The sequence below is a fragment of the Scyliorhinus canicula genome, chromosome 13 (genome assembly GCF_902713615.1).
Source record: "Scyliorhinus canicula chromosome 13, sScyCan1.1, whole genome shotgun sequence".
In the NCBI taxonomy this organism is placed as follows: domain Eukaryota; kingdom Metazoa; phylum Chordata; class Chondrichthyes; order Carcharhiniformes; family Scyliorhinidae; genus Scyliorhinus; species Scyliorhinus canicula.
The window spans coordinates 113,041,540-113,057,940 of record NC_052158.1 but is presented as its reverse complement, the minus strand read 5'-3'; positions in this window follow the sequence as shown (position 1 = coordinate 113,057,940).

Sequence of the window (16,401 nt, the reverse complement as noted above, 5' to 3'; positions counted from 1 at the left end):
AGCCGGCCAGTGAACGGGAGTGAGGTGGGGAGAGGGGCTGCGGCCATCGGAGCCTGGTAGAACATGTTTTGGTGAGTCTAGCCGGGGTGAAAGGTTGCGGGAAGGATCGAGGTTGGGGGGAGGAGTTTACAAGAGGAAGTGGAGGGGAGCAGTTTGGTAGGGGGGTTAGAATCTACAATTCATGGGTGCCATTCACGATACTCTTTCGGGGATTGGATGGCATTGAATATTGGGGGGGTTGGGGGGGGGGGGGGGGGTTGGGGGGGTTGGGGGGGTGTTGGACTGTTTATGTCAACGGTGACCGGGGCGATTCCTGATTCCTTTTTTCTTTTTTCCTTTTTTCCTCCTTGGGAGGTTTAGTTTTATTTGATGCTTATATTGTCAGGTGGGCCATTGTTTGGGGTGGAGGGAGGATGAGATCGTAGTTGGTGGTAGGAGGATTGACATTGTATTCGTTACCGTTTACTGTTTGTTGGTGGGGTGTAAATTCTGAAGAAAATGTGAAAATGGGGAGTAAAATTATTTTTTTTCAAAATAAGTACTTTTCATCAGTGTTCACCAAAGAAAGGAGGCTGGATTCTCCAGTCTACAAAGCCGAAATTGTGTTCGGCGAAGGGCCGGAGAATCCAGGTTTACGACAGAATCGGGGGCGGCATCGTGATGCCGTGCTTTCACGATGCTCCGTTCCCTCCGAGTATGCCGTGCCACATATCGACGGACTCAATATATTGCCTGAGGCCCCCCCCCCCCCCCCCCCCCCCCCCCCACAGAAGCTCCGCTCCTGACCGGCTGAGTTCCCGACGGCGTGGGTCTTTCATGGTCTCACCCGTCGGGAACTCGGCGTGGCGGCTGTGGACTCAGACCAGCGCCGCCACAGTCAGGAGAGGGCCGGTCTGCGGGCAGGGGGGACATTATTCGGGGTTGGGGGCACTGTGGGGTGTGGTCCAGGGCATGCGAGCCGTCCGAAGGGAGGAACTATTTTGCGGCTGGGTCCGCGGGTGGCCGCTGCCATGTTGCATGTTGCGGCCACTGCAGGCCGCCGCCATGGACATGCGCGGCCATGGACCGGGCAATTCACTGGGGCATATCGGCTGCGAGCCAGTGGTCTACACTGCCACCCTGCTAGTGCCCAGCAAAACGGGGATTCGGTGGCTGTTTTGCGCCAGTTTTTCTGGCATTAAATGCGACCATTCCCACCCCAGCATGGGGACATAGCCCCAGAATTGGAAAATCCAGCCCAGGGACCTTGTGGAAGATGACTCTTGGGTAGGGTGTGTGGGCAGTCTGGATTATGTGAACATCGAAAAGGAGGAGGTATTGGGTCTTTTAAAAGATATTAAGGTAGATAACTCTCCTGGGCCGGATGGGATTTACCCCAGAAGGACGGAGGGAAGCAAGGGAAGAAATTGTTGGGGCCATGACTGACATCTTTGTCTCCTCATTGGCTACAGGTGAGATCCCAGAGGACTGGAGAATAGCTAATGTGGTACCACTGTTTAAGAAAGGTAGCAGGGATAATCCTGGAAATAATAGGCCAGTGAGCCTCACGTCGGTAGTCGGTAAATTATTGGAGAGAATTCTCAGGGACAGGATTTATTCTCATTTGGAAACAAATGGACTCATAAGCGATAGACAGCACGGTTTTGTGAAGGGGAGATGATGCCTTACTAACTTCATCAAGTTTTTTGAGGAGGTGACAAAGATGATTGATGAGGGAAGAGCAGTGGATGTTGTTTACATGGACTTCAGTAAAGCATTTGACAAGGTGCCTCATGGCATACTGGTACAAAAGGTGAAGTCACATGGGATCAGAGATGAGGTGGTAAGATGGATACAGAACTGGCTCAGTCACAGAGGCAAAGTGTAGCAGTAGAAGGGTGTGTTTCTGAATGGAAGGGTGTGACTCGTGGTGTTCCACAGGAATCTGTGCTTGGGCCTCTGTTGTTTGTAGTGTACATAAGCGATTTGGAGGAAAATGCAGTAGTCTGATCAGTCAGTTCGTGGATCACACCAAGGTTGGTGGAGTGGCAGATAATGTTGAGGATTGTCACAAGATACAGCAGGACATAGATAGGTTGGAGACTTGGGCACATAATGACAAATGGAGTTTAATCCAGACAAATGTGAGGTAATGCATTTTGGTAGGTCTAACAAAGAGGGGAAATATCGTAAATAGCCAAATACATAGGAATATAAAAGTCAGAGAGATCTGGGCGTGCATGTTCACAAATCTTTGAAGATGGCAACACAAGTGGACAAGGTACTCAAGAAAACATACGGAATGCTTGCTTGTATAAAAATTGGCAAGTCATGCTCCAGTTTTATAGAATCTTGGTACGACCTGACTTGGAATATTGTGCACAATTCTAGTCGCCACACTACCAGAAGGACGTGGAGGCTTTGGTAAGAGTGGAGAGGAGGTTTACAGGATGTAGCCTGGTCTGGAGCGTGTTAGCTATGTGGAGAGGCTGAATAGACTCGGACTGTTTTCATTATAATGAGGGAGGATGAGGGGGTGACCTGATAGCTGTCTATAAGATTATGAAGGGCATGGATAGAGTGGATAGGCAGGCACTCTTTCCTGAGGTGGAGGGGGTCAGTCACCAGGGGACACAGGTTTGAGGTTCATGGGGAAAAGTTTAGAGGAGATGTGCAAGGCAGATTTTTGTACACAGAGGGTGGTGAATGCCTGGAACGCGTTGACAGGGGCGATACAGATACATTAATGGTGTTCAAAAGGCATCTTGACAAACACATGGATTGGATGGGTACAGAGGAATACGGCACAAGGAAGTGCTGAGGGTTTTTGACAAAGGTTGGTATCACAACTGGTACAGGCTTGGAGGGCTGAAGGGCCTATTCCTGTGCTGTATTGTTCTTTGTTCTTATCTCAGCTTAAGCCGGGAACACTGTGTGCAGCATCACTATTTTATAAAGAAGGTGCTCACGGAAATCTGTAACCTCTTGAGGCAGACCAGCGGCTATCAGGGCATCTGTTGACAGCAACTGTGGAGATGAGGAACTCAATGGGATGGTATACAGACGAGTTCTGAATGGGCATGCACAACGAGATACCAGATCATTGGCTGGTCTGCCAGATAGTCTCCTGACACTGTCAAGATACATAGCTTTGTCTGACTCCAACTTGGCAGAGGGCATTATGTAGTGTTGCCTTATCCACAGTCTATGCTCTATCTTGGTGATGTTCCACAGAACCAGAGGCACTGCCACTGCTGCCTCCTTATCTGTTGTAATATTTATGTGGGAAGGTCACCTACACCTGTGGCCCTCCCTGTGATGCAGCAAATCCAGGAACTCTCCATTAAAATTCCAAATACACTTGCAGAGGCTGCCCTCATGGAGTCGGTGGCAGCCCAGGCGGCCAGATGCCGGAGAACGGAGCAGTGTTGATGAAGGCTGGAGGCGGCACCAAATGTGTGGGGGCCGTCACACATCCTGAAGACCCACCAGAAGGGGACACCAGTGATGGCCCAAGGTGGACAGATATCATTGGTCTTTCGAAAAGATGACGGACGGCATGTGCCGCAGGAGACTCTGCCTCAATAGGGAGACAGTGTGGCAGCTGTGCATGTCCTCATGGATTTGGTACTCCGCGGAGGAGGACAGCCTCTCCCAAAGGCCATGAAGCCCTGAACTTTTATAAAACCAGCTCATTCCAAGGCTTGAGCAGGGACTTGTGTGGCATATCACAGGCTACAGCCCACAAGTGCATTAGTGAGGTCATGGATGCCCTATATGCCCGGGGAGCTGACTATATCAACTTAGCTGGACCAAAGCCACCAGGATGCCTGGGCTTCAGGATTCTCTGCCATTGCCGGAATTCCTCAGATCCTGCCAGAACTGACAGCTGCTGTCACTGCCTCCCTCTTGTTAGCGGTGAGACGCTGAGGTGCGCGTCTGACAAATCAGACAGCGAGACAGCCAGTGACGCGAGAAGCTCATTGGGGGTCATTTGCTGTACTAAGTGCCGTTGGACTTTTGTCTCACCAATGCGGCAGTGGAGAAACACTCCACCAATCACGCCCAAAATTACATTTGGAAAACTCTCCATTTAATCACGTCCAACGGTAATGCAGAGTTCGTTTTGCAGTTTCGGACTTGTTTGTAGAGTGAGCAATGCTGAGGCTGCTTACACATTCCATACCCAGATTTGGGATCCGGGCATCGCATCAGTGAATTTGGGTTGTCCGCCATCAGGATATCATCCATTTAAGGTTTGCCAGCACACTTGGTGGATTCCTCTCCACATGCCTTTATTATCCAGCTATGCCAAGCAGCCATGCAGAAAACAGGCAGGGGAACAGATCAGACATGTCAAGGAGCCCAAACCCCCCCCCCATGGCACTGTACAGATGGCGTGTGAGGTCATCTTGTGCCCTTTGTGAAACTTTGATTTAATTTGACATTCAAGTCCGCCTATCTTTTTAACAAATTTCGATTGTTAGACTAACGTCAATGCTAAATGCATTACCAGCTATTATAGAATGCAAATATTTACTTTTCCATTGCAAGCTGCATTTCTTTGAAGGTGCCCTAGTTATGCTTATCATATGATTATCTATATCTTAGTTTTTATTCGTTCATGTAATTGCAGCTGGCAATGTCAGAATTTATTGCCCATCCCTAATTGTCCTTGCAAAGGTGATGGTGAGCTGCCCGCTTGAACTGCTGCTGCCCATTAGCTGTAGGTATGCCCACAGCGGTGTTAGGGAGGGAGTTGTGGATTTTGACAGAAGCAATGCAGAATCAGTAATATATTTACAAGGCAGGCTACTTGGAGGGGAACGTGCAGCTGATGGTGTCCCATGTGAATGCTGCCTTGGTCTTCTTGGGGAGGTTGTTAGACTTTCCCTTCTTGGAAATGGTCATTGACTGGCACTGCTGTGGCGCATGTCTTAATTGCTTACTTGTTATTAGTATTTCCCTTGTTATCAGTTGAAGCGTGAGTATTAATCTGATCTTGCCTTATGGAGGCACAGACTACTTCATTATCAGAGGAGTTGCAAATGAAACCAATGTCTGAAGAATCGGAAATAGTGCTGAACATTATGCAATCATCAGCCAGCATGCCCACTTCTCATTTTAGGAAGGAAGGAGGGTCATTAATGAAGCAACTGATGATGATTGACTCTGGGATACTCCCCTAAGGAACTCCTGCAGTGATGTCCTGGGGCTGAGATGATTAACCTCCAACAAGCATAACCATCTTTCTTTGTGCTAGATGAGACTCCAATCATTTGAGGATTTCCCTCACAATTTCTCCTAACTTTAATTTTTCTGGGGCTCCTGATGCTACACTCAGTCAAATGCTGCCTTAATGTCAAGAGCAGCCACTCTCAGCTCACCTCTGGAGTCAGCTCTTTGGAATGTGTTTGGACCAAGGCTGAAATGAGGTCTGGAATTAAGTGGTCCTGGTGGAGCTCAAACTGAGCATCAGTGAGCATATTATTGGTGAGTAAGTGCCACTTGATAGCACTGTTGAATACACCTTCCATCACTTTCCTGATGATGGAGAGTAGATTGATGGACGGAAATTGGTTGATTAGATTCCTACTGTTTTTGGTGGGCAGGACATACCTGAACAATCAACTTTGCCAGGTAGATGTCAGTATTGCAACGGTGCTGGAATACTTGCTTGGAGCATAAGTTTTCAGTGCTACTACTGAGAGGTTGTCAGAGGCCATAGCCTTTTCTGTATCCACTTGGAATGAATTGAATTAGCTGAAGACTGGCATCTGTGATGTTCCGGACCTCAGGAGTAGGCCAAGATGGATCATCCATTCAGCACTTCTGACTGGAGTTATTGCAAATGCTTCAGTGTTGTCTTTTGTACTCATCTGCTGATCTCTGCCATCATTGAGGAAGGCGTATTCGTGGAACCACTGTTTATGATTGGACGTGGCATGAGTGCAGAACTTTGATCAGCTCTGTTGATGTGGGATCATTTTGCATTGTCTATTTCTTGCTGTTTAGCAAACACACAGAATCATAGAATCCATGCAGTGCAGAAAGAGGCCATTTGGACCATCGAGTCTGCGCCAACACGTCGATAGACCACCCTACCTAGACCAAATCCCTGCCCTGTAACCTCACCCGAGGGGGCAATTTAACATGGCCAATACACCTAGCCTGCACATCTTTGGACTGTGGGAGGAAACCGGAGCATATGGAGGAAACCCACGCAGATACAGGTAGGATCTGCAAACTTCACACAGATAGTACCCAAAGTTGGAATCGAACCTTGGAACCTGATGCTGTGAGGCAGCAGTGCCAACCACTGTGCCACTGTGCCGCCCTAGTCCAATGCAAAATTTTCATCAAGTTGGCACCTCATTATTATGTACGTATGTTACAGTTCTTGTTTTACACTCCACATTGAAATTGGATTGATCTCCTGGCTTGAGGGTAATGATAGCGTGATGAGCCACAAGGTTACAGACTATGGTAAAATACAATTCTGCTGCTGTTGATGGACTACAGTGCCTCATTGAAGTTCACTGGTTCTTTTCTGAATTTATACTATTTGGTAAGATGGCAGTGCCATGCAACATGATGAAGGGTTTCCTCAATGTGAAAATGGAATTTTGCCTCCACAAAGACTAAGCAGTGGACACTGCTACAAAGCTGCCATCGATAGATGCAGCTGTGACCAGAAGATTGGTAAGGGGAAAGTCAAGTAAATATATCCTTCATGTTTGTTCTCCTATCAAATGCTGCAGACCCAGTCTGGCTGCTATGTCATTCATGACTTGGCCAGTTCAGTCAGCAGTGGTGCTACAAGCCACTCTCGGCGACAGGTATTGAAGTTCCCCCACCAAGAGTACATTTTGTTCCTCATTAGCCTCAATGCTTCTTCCAAGTGGTGTTCATCGGCTGAGGTGGTAATCAGAATGAGGTTTCCTAATATAAGTTGCTAATATAAGTTGCTCTTGGTGCTATGAAATGCTATGAGGACTCATGCCACCAGTCAATGTTGAGGACTCCTAGCACCAGTCCTTTCCAATGGGTATACTTTGTGCTGCCGAGGCTGGGATAATGATGGAAGATTTTGGGATGTTGGTTGAAAGGCAGGATTAAGTGAGTATGGCTATATCTGGCTCATGATTAACATGTGAGACAGCCCTCCCAATTTTGTCACAATTACCCAAATGCTAGTGACGATGACTCTGCAGGGTCAACTGGCCTCAATGCATTTTTTGTCTAAATCCATTGCGTAGTTTGATGTCAGCAGTACGTCCATTTTTATTCTTGCGTTTTTATTGCAGTTTGATGCAATTATGACATTTGCCAAATCGTTTCTGGGGGCCTGTTGAAAGGTAACCTCATGACTATGAGTCTGGAGTCACGTACAATCAGGTGTCCTTTCCTAAAGGGCATGAGTGAAATGGATGGGCTTTTCTGGCAATGCAGAAGCTTCATGGACACCATTACTGATATATTTTGGGGTTTTTTTAAGTCCAGATTTATTTAATTAACTGAATTTAATTCCACAGTTGCCATGGGAGGATTTTAACTCATTGCAAATCCAGTAGCATCGCCAATGTGCTGCCATACGCACCAGATTTACACAGAACAGGAGTGGAGAGGTGAAATAACTATTTTATTATATGTCCCCAATGACAGACGTTCTTGTGCAATAAGATTAATCAGCTGTGCCCAATAATTGTTAAAAAGACAAAAGACTGCCATTTATATGTTGTCTTTCATGACCTCATGATTTTCCAGAGTGTTTTACAACCGATAAAATGTAGTCACTGTTGCCGACAGGAACATGGCAATGGGCTCCCAAAAACGACCATGTGATAATGACCAGATAATCTGTTCTGATGAATTTGATTAAGGAATTCTTTTGACTGGGATACTTGGGATAACTCCCCTGCTCCTTTTCACAATAGTCCTGTAGGAAACTTTGCATCCATCTGAGGAGGCTGGTGGGGTCTCAACTTATCATCTCATCTGAAAGACAGAATCTCTGTCAGCACTCACTCAGTACTGCACTGCAGTGGCAGCCGATGCTTTTGTATTCAGGCTTATGGACTGGGACCTGAACTCATAACCTCCACCTCAGAGATGAGAGTGCTGTGCACTGCTGACACTGTTATTGATTTATTAGCTGATATTTAGGTCCTTGATTTATATTGTTAGATCGTTATTTCTGGCACCAAGATCAACTCTTATAGCTAAACACGTTAGACTTTTCAGTACTTTACATTGATAGTTATTGATACTTTACCTGTAAAAATGTGGAGATATGTCTGCATATGTCTGCAGTACGGAAGGAATGGCTGCTAACATTTTAATCTAGATTTTACATGAGTCCAGAGAACTGGATACCGCAGCTTTAGCATTGACTAAACAATAAAAGCTGAAATTAAGCAAAAACAGATGTTAGCTTGCAAGCTACTGGTGTTACTAACTATTGATCCACAAATGATCCTTCCGGGAAGTTAAGTGACAACCGCCCTGATAAAGCGGCAGCAGCACAGTACATTTTGTATCAGCATTTGGCTCTCTACCAGTACACAGCATTTAAAACCGGTGCTAAATGATATGGCATGGGATACAAAGGGCTAAAAATCTGAACATGTCTGAAGAGTTGGCAGGGAGTGAGTTAAACCCACTTGTTCACGTGGACCAACAACCAGCATGGGTCCTGGATGACCATGGAGAAACCCAATTCAATATGGTGGCCAGCACTCAGGGGGGCACAGTAGCATAGTGGTTAGTATAGTTGCTTCCCAGCTCCAGGGTCCCAGGTTAGATTATGTGGATTGGCCATGCTAATTTGCCTTTTGTGTCCAAAGGGGTTGGGCAGAATTGCTGGGTTGCGGTTTAGGATGGGGGTTGGGCTCCGGTACATAGCACTTTCCGAGGGCTGGCAGACCCGATGGGCCGAATGGCCTCCTTCTGCACTGTAAATTCAATGATTATATGATACAGGATGGGTGTGTGCCCATTAAACATTCATGAATAAGCCAAAGGCTTTGCACCACAGTACTGCCCAAACTAATTTCCTAATCGATGTAACCAAACAAACTTCCCTCAGAGGCAGGGAAGGAATATTACAGTCCAATTTGACCACAGCACTAAAGTGGTTCTCTCAGTAAAAGTGGCTGATAAAGTGTGCAAACAAATTAGCTCCATATCCTGTCAGTAATCAAATAATCCGTACAATGGGGAACACAAAAAAAGATAGACAAATATGTATTTCTGTATTATAATCAATATTTTTTGTTTTTGAAAATTTAACAGAAGTTAGAACCCACCTTTAAAGATCTGAATAGATTTAATTTGGTAAATTAATTCAAATTCACAATTTAACCAAAATCAATTACAATCCTCACTCTCTGATACTTCCTCCTCCCTCCCCCTGGACAATAAGCCAACCATCCAGAACTATCACAAACCTTATCGTCTCTGGAGATCTTCCCTCCATCATCTCCAACCTCAGGGTCCCCAATCCCCAGCAAACCAAACCTGATTCATTCCCAAGATCCACAGATAAACCCGTCAATGCACCCTGTTCGTGCTATACTGAAATTATTCTTTTCCTGTCTCAACTCAATTTTCTCGCCAATTCTCTGGTCTCTTCCATCCTACGACCTAACTCTTCTGATGTCCTCCATCACTTTAACAGTTTCCAGTTACCTGGCCCGAACCATCTCCTTTTCCCCATGGTATCCATTCCCTCTTCCCCTCTAAACCCAGCAGAATGATCAGAGAGCTCTTCACCCTTCTATGAATGAAGGTGCAGCCAGTCCCGCCATTTGGCTGGCTGAGCGGAGAATTGGCGCCATTGGTGCCGGCGTGGTTGGCACTGCGCCGGTTGCGGACCAGCCCGCGATTTTCCGGCCCAAATGGGTCATGAAAAAAAACCCGAGTCCCATCAATGCCGTTCTAACCTGCTCTGAGCCGGCGGAACCTCGGCGTTGAAGGGTCGGGTGGCATCCTGTGGGAGAGGGAGGGGGGATCCAACCCAGGGAGGGGGGGGGGGGCTCCGATGTGGCCTGGCCCGCAATCGGGGCCCACCGCTTGGCGGGCCGGCCTCTCTAGCTGGGGGCCTCCTTTCCTACGCGCCGGCCCCTGCAGTCCTGCGCCATGTTGCGTCGGGGCCGGCGCTTTAAAGGAGGCCACTCCGCATACGCGGATCCCGCGGGGCACAGTTTGTGCCGGGATGGAGAGCTGGAGTGGTGCGAACCACTCCAGCGCCGTGCTGGCCCCCTGCAGGGGCCAGAATTAGTCCTGGCAGCGGCCCGTTCATGCCGTCGTAAAACGTGACAGCGTTTACGACGGCATGGACACTCTGCCATGGGATTAGAGAATCCCGCCCCTTATTTCTTTACTTATCCCACCTCTTTGGCCTTACTCCATGAAACATTTGTAAATGAATACCTCCTGCCTTCTACGTAACACAGCCTTTCCTTTTTTTGCTCTTCTTCCCACCTTTCCCTCTTTAACTTTGTCACAATCTATTACATTTTTAACTTTTCCTAGTTCTAAATCATAGTGTCAATTTAGGACAAACCGTGGGACAGCTGATATGATGTTGCAGCAGGGCAACTGCAAGATATTGCAGAGAGCAACCTCATAATCTATATTTAAACGTCGTTGATAGAGTCAACTAAAGCCCCAGACAGTGTCAGTCAATTTAGTCTATGCACTTGCTCCCCAAACTAGCATGCCCAAACAGGTTTGTCAAATTCCTGTATCTGCTGCATCAGTTGGACATGTCTATGCCTGTGGAGAGATGTTTGATGCTTTTGTCATACCCAGCAGCATTAAGCTAGAATGTGCATTGCTCCCCATCTCTTCAATCTCGCCTTTGTCATATTGCTAAAGGGGGCCACCAGACGTATGCCTACAAGCAGCAACGTTAGGTTCTGTCCAGGGAAGTTGTTCAAACTCTCCATCTGCATGCCTCCTTCAAAAAGATAGAGTAATCAGAGAGATTCTGCATACAAATAGCAAGTGACTGTGCCCCAGCTGCCCATAACAAGAAAAATATCCAGACTGTGGCAAACACATTCTTGAGTGCTGCCACAAATTGTAGGAGGGAATTTCCCGTGCCCGCCCCCCCCCCCCCCTCCCCCCCCCCCCCATGGTGTGTTTCTCGGCAGTGGTTCTGCCGCTGTCAATGAGATTTCCCATTTAATCCACCCACCACCCCCTCCACCCCGCCACCGAGAAACCGATGGCAAGGGTTCACCTTCGGCAGGAACAGAAGATCCCACCGGCATGAACAGCCAGAAAGTGCCCCCCATAGTCGCCAAATCAGTATCAAGAGTGTGGTTATGATAGCATCGCGACAGGAGACATGTTCCATTCATTTGTAACTGACACTCCTTAATTATTACGGTAGCGTAAGGGATGCATTCGTTGAGAGACAGAGACCTTTGAATTAGAGCCAAAGTTGTGATAAATTAGGATTGTGACTCCTTTTGCTGCATAGGGGCTTTTCACAGTAACTTCATTGAAGCCTACAATCAGTGATTATTATTATTGTTATACACAGTCTCGGGATACATATGGCGCGATTCTCCGGCCTTGTTACGCTTCTGCTCAAGCATAATGAGGCCAGTGAATGGCGGGAGAGGCCAAAACCGAGATCAGCACTGGGCGCCAAACAGTTTGCAATGCAACCCGCCATCTCCCTTAGGCGAAAACGGGATCTCACCATAGCGTGGCAAGAAAACAATTGTCACCACTGAAGCCCCATTTCCATACAATCAACGACAGCAACACCATATCCAATGGCATCCCTTCATTCAGCAGCCTCTCCAGTAAGTGCTCATGCTGGCGACGATTAGTACTCATTTTGATAAAGGTGAACCTGATGGAAGGGCGTCCGTGGGGAGCCGGGAAGGTGAGTAGCCATCTTTGCTCACAGTTAAAGAGCCTGGGGGTGGATGGGAGACCCTCCGCAGCAGTGGGCAGCCATGGGATGGTGGGGGGGGGGCACTGGCATCGGGGAGGGGTAACCGGGGGGACAATCGCTCACAGCACCACCATGCAAACCCCTAGACCACAACCCCATGATGGTTGTGCAAAAGTTGTTTAATGTGCTGTACAATGCCCCATTCCAGATAGTGCTACCCCCTACCTACACCCCCACCCCCCTCCCCGCTACCCTGGTGCCCTCATTGATTCTCAACGTGCCTGGCTCTCCTAGCTCTACCACAACATCTTGGTGTTTCCCCAGGATGTACATCTGAGGTGGAGGCAGCCAGCTGCTTACCTCGTCCCATGGCCTTGATGCCCCTGGCGGGTGACCTCTCGGGGCTCTGGAGCCGGAGGGCCCCGGCTCAATTCGCAGTGGCTCTTGCACAGCCATGCCCCCCTGTCCCATGGGCTGACCCCAAGATGCAGCCTCATCAGATGGGTGGAACTCAGGAGAGCTGTTGGCCACTGTCACCGTCCCATGGAACGGGTCCGGGTTTGCACTCAGTGCCCCCTCCTCCTGATCAGTGCCTATAGGACACTGGGGTTCACCTTGGGAAGGATGGGCAGTGTTTGGAGCCCTGGTTGCCGCTGCAGCATCTGCCTCTGCCAGCTCTGGCGGTTCCCCATGGTCCGCTCCATGGTATCAATGCCCTCAGCGATGCTCCTCAGTGACTGGGACAAGCTCCGCAGCATGTTGGCCATGCCCCTCTGAGAGTTGGACATGTTCCGCAGAAACTCATTAAGGTTAGCTGGGGTCATATGCCCCAGTGAGGCGGACATTCTGTCAAGACCCTCAGCCATGACCGTCACCGACTGCGCGACGCCTTGGACACCTTCACTCATGGTGCCGACCACGTGTACCAGGCTCCACACTGAGGTCACCACCCTAGCAGTGTTGGTCTCGGATCCACTCATTGCCGACAACATCTTCTGTGCCCACAGCCTCTGGGACTCCTCAAAGCGTCTATGGATCTGCTGGAGTGATGCTGACGTCTCCATCTGTATGTCCCGGCGACTCCTATCATCTCCATCAGCTCCGGGTAGCTCTGTACCACAGGCTCTGCATCAGGCTGCGACACAGTTGAGACCTGGAATCCAACAGCCCTCTGACTGCTGTCTTGCCTGGGGGTTCCTGCTTCCACCTGATGTATAGCAGCAGTGTGGTGCTCACCAGATTGTGCCCCAGGAGCCTGACCACGAACATATCCCACCAAGATTTGTATATCTGCGTTGGTGGAGGGTGCGGATGACAGCTGTGCCGTGGCATCCTTGGAGCTCTCCTCAGAGGTGTTCTCCTCGGACTCAGGAGAGGGGGTCACCCGGGATGGACCAGTGCCATTGGCTGAACGACCTGCAGGAGAATGGACATGTGGGTCAGTGGGAGGGATGGTCAGTCAGTAAGGCAATAACAACTCACGTTTGACAGGCCCTCCAGGTGGACTCTGGTGATTCCTTACTTCAGCAGCATCCACCAGTCTCTGCAGGGGTGACTGACCTGGCCTTGGCCACCCCAGTCACCTCCAGGGAGGTGAGAATTCTCATGCCCGGCACCCAACTGCCAGTCTTGGCGTTGTCCCGCCGATTATGGGAGAGTTTTTCCTGAAGAGACACTGAGAGGGCATCGTCAGCCACACACGTAGTTCGGTGCTGGGAGAAGGGGTGTGAAGGCAGGGTTGGGGGATAACGGGGAGGGGGGCTGGGGTTCACTTGGAGAGTTGGGCAGGTGGACACTCCCTTGGGGGGGGGTGGCGTTAGTATCTACTCACTCGTGCTGCCCGGTGTAGGCCAATGACCTTCTCCTGCACTACTGGGAACCCCCCCCCGGTCTCCACCTCATCCAGGAGCCTCCCAGATCATCGTCCCCAAATCTTGGTGCTGGTTTCCTTGGCGTCGTTATTGCAAGCTGGCTGGGGTTGGCTGAGCAAGTGCAGTTTAAATGCTGCTCAACCTCTACTGAGTTATTTTCCATCTTGAATTCATTGCTTTAGGTGTCCTTACTTAATCTCCAGCAATGGAGTCTCAGCAGCTGTACTCAGACTGATGGGCATTGTTGAGATAAGTCAAAAATAACCCTGAGGGATGAGGCTGGTATGTTCCTCAGAGCGAAGAGGATAGCCATCTCAGCTGATTGTTTGGACCATGATTGCAGCATTTCCTTCCTGCAGACCCCTCAATCGGGCATGGAGCCTCCGTGGTCCCCAACCCAGCCTACTACCAGAAGGCTATCATTGTGCTGCTGGCTTGCACATATGGTGAAGAGCTGCTTTGCAACCAGTACAATAATGTCAAGGCTGTATAATTTGCCTTAATTGGCCATCCATCTCAGCGGAGCAGGCAGCTGATCGGCTAGCCAGCCTGCCCTGGGAAAGCTCGCCTTGACGAGCCATCCAGACATAGCACGCCCTATTTTCCTGGCCTCATCCCCACTCCCAATCTCCAAGCCTGCAACATGTGAGCCTTAGGTTTTTAAAATTGTAATTATTAAGGAACTAACTTTCCTTCATAAAACCTGCACTGTGCCGACATGCCTGATGCACATATTGCAAGCTAATTGATGGACTTAATTTTGTCCATTTGTTTTCTAACAAGCATACTTCAGAAATTAACAGATTGAATCATGCAGATATTGCAGAAATTTTCTAATGCAAGTTAACAATAAATTGGGGCATCATCAGAAAGACTTCTTTGAAGAGGCTTTTGAGGTAAACAGCCTGAAGACATCACATTGTTTTCCAGAGGCTTTCATGGTCTGTTCAAAAACATTGCACACTGCAAAGCCTGCATGAAACGGGTGTGCTACAATCTGCCCAGCTTCTATAGTGTCAAACAATGACCCATTGATTCTAAGGTCCAAGATTTAAATGTAAGATTCAGATTGGATGATGCTATCTCTGAGAAAGGGTCTGTTACAGTCAAATCTTGATTCAGTCCAGTAAATGAAAACATTTGTGCTTTTCACAGAATTGCTCACTGATAAGAAGTCAGCAATCTACCGAGGAAGTTCAAAAACTAACTGACAAAATAGATTGACAAATTAATCCATAAACCCCTCCATGTAACTAAGCAATTCTCAATGTCTCAAAATCGTCCCTTTTAAACATTAAACATTGCAAATTTCATGAGCTAATTAAAATTCATGTTGTTGATCTGCAGCACTACCAGTGTTAGAATTGCAAAATCTTCCATCGTTTTAGGTGCCTGTAATTTGCCGATTGATTTTTATTTTTAAGATCTCTGTCCTACCCATTAAACAATGGTCGCATGTTAGATATTACAATCTCTTCCATGTAATCCTACGCATTTCAATCTCTCCAGTTCATTCAGAAGACATCAATAATAGAAGACAGAATGAATTTCACATTTCTCAATTTTTGCTACCGCACCTAATCACCATTTTCAATCTCAGGGGATTGCAGTTGCAATACTGTGGAAAGATAAAAGTTGTAACGAGATAAATTTTTTAGCTATGTCGTGAATGCTGCCAAAAGGAGATCGTCCCTGAAACTGTATGTTGCCATCATTTTGCTATGTAATATTCAAGCTTACAAGTGTAAAGAAACCATTTGAGCTGCTGAATAATAAAAAACAAACATGTATTTAAAGCTTCAAATGTCTTTCAGTATTTAATGTTCATTAAGTATTTAATGTTTATTCAATATGTGCAGAGTACTGCAATACTCAGGGGTTCCTGTGGGATAGCAATTCTTCAGTTTTATTCAGTGCAAAGTAACATGGTCAAGTGACTTTAGAATGATAAAAGGAGAAAATGTGAACCTTGATGGCTAAGACTTGGAAGTGAATTAGAAGAGAGGTAGTTTGCCCCACTGCATCGTAAGAATGCTTTTTTTACTTACGTGCAAATGCAAACCATTATTTGTCCCCAGATCATCGTACTAATTACAGGAGGAGGCCATTCGGCCCTTCGAGCCTGCTCCGCCATTCATTATGATCATGGCTAATTATCAAGTTCAATACCCTGTTCCCACCTTCCCCCCCCCCCCCCCCCACCCACCCCCCACCTCCCCACATCCCTTGATTCCTTTTGCCCCAAGAGCTATAACTAATTACTTCTTGAAATTACACAACATTTTGGCCTTTCTGTGGTAGCGCATTCCACAGATTCACCACTCACTGGGTGAGGAAATTTTTCCTCACCTCATTCACAAAAGGTTTATCCCTTGTCTTTAAACTATGACCCCTGTTCTGGACTCCCCCGCCATTGGGAATATTCTTTCTGAATTTACCCTGTCTAATCCTGTTAGAATTTTATAAGTTTCTATGAGATTCCCCTCTCAATCTTCTAAACTCCATTAATATAATCCTAACCAACCTAGTCTCTCCTCATATGACAGTCCTGCCATCTTAGGAATCAACCTGGTTAACCTTCGCTGCACTCCCTCCCTTGAACACAGCAAGCACATCCTTCCTCAGATAAGGACA